The 838-nt window shown below is 26.4% G+C and overlaps 1 protein-coding gene across 1 annotated transcript in view; it reads left to right on the forward strand.

Annotated features, from left to right (window-relative positions):
• Window positions 1-668: 668 nt before the first annotated feature.
• The window catches only part of LOC145248863 (roundabout homolog 2-like), an 837,477-nt gene continuing 837,307 nt past the window's right edge, over window positions 669-838 (forward strand). Inside the window, exon 1 of the mRNA XM_080110589.1 lies at window positions 669-806. The gene's annotated coding sequence lies outside the window, so the exon portion shown is untranslated. The remainder of the gene's footprint in view (window positions 807-838) is intronic.

The following is an 838-nucleotide window of genomic DNA, read 5'->3' on the forward strand; positions in this document are numbered from 1 at the left end:
ATAGCGTTATATTTTTACAACACTGTCCAAACGTGTTGTCTCTGTATATATTTTTTATGATACAGGTATATATATTATATATATTATACCTTAGGCATTAAGAAGCAGGAAGGATTTACTTACCTAAATTACCGTATGTATACATCTTTAAAGAAGAAACCCCCACTGGTTTATTGAAAATTGAAATAAAATAAATGTATATATATAAAAATAAGAAAAACGGTCTGTACGGAAGAAAATTTTTTAAAATAATAATACCAATTTCTTAGTAGCGGTATTTGAAAAAGAAATGAAAAAACGGGTACCTGCTAACACACGTTTACCCTGAATAATTTTCAATTGATTATAATTTTAAGAAAAGCAGGAATACAACCAATTATATTTTAATATTTGTTTTTTTTTTTTAATATATATAAATATAAAAGAAGAGAAAAAAAATAAAGGAAAGAAAACTTACTTTATTTACCATAAAAAGGAAAGAAGATATTAAAAAAAAAAAAAAATAATATAAAGGACTGTTTATTTGGTTTTAAACTTCCTCTTACGATGTCCCCGTGGTATCAAGATTTGTGATATGCTCGAGAAAGATGCTGAAAGTTTTTTACCCCGTCCGGAGAAAAAAAAAAAGTTAAAGGTTAAATAATAATCATAAAAAAAAGTATTTAATTAAAAAAAAAAAACAACAACAAAAAAAAAAACCGTGGGGCTCAGGTTTACCAGCGATTTTTTCTGTTTTTTTTTTTTTTTTTATATATTCCCGGAAATTTTTACCTGTGACGGTGCGCGATTCTATTCCTCTTCAAAAGGTTTGTATACATTTAAACACGCACACACGTAC

The sequence above is a fragment of the Euprymna scolopes genome, chromosome 27, assembly GCF_053919585.1.
Source record: "Euprymna scolopes isolate OS-2025 chromosome 27, ASM5391958v1, whole genome shotgun sequence".
Classification (NCBI taxonomy): Eukaryota; Metazoa; Mollusca; class Cephalopoda; order Sepiida; family Sepiolidae; genus Euprymna; species Euprymna scolopes.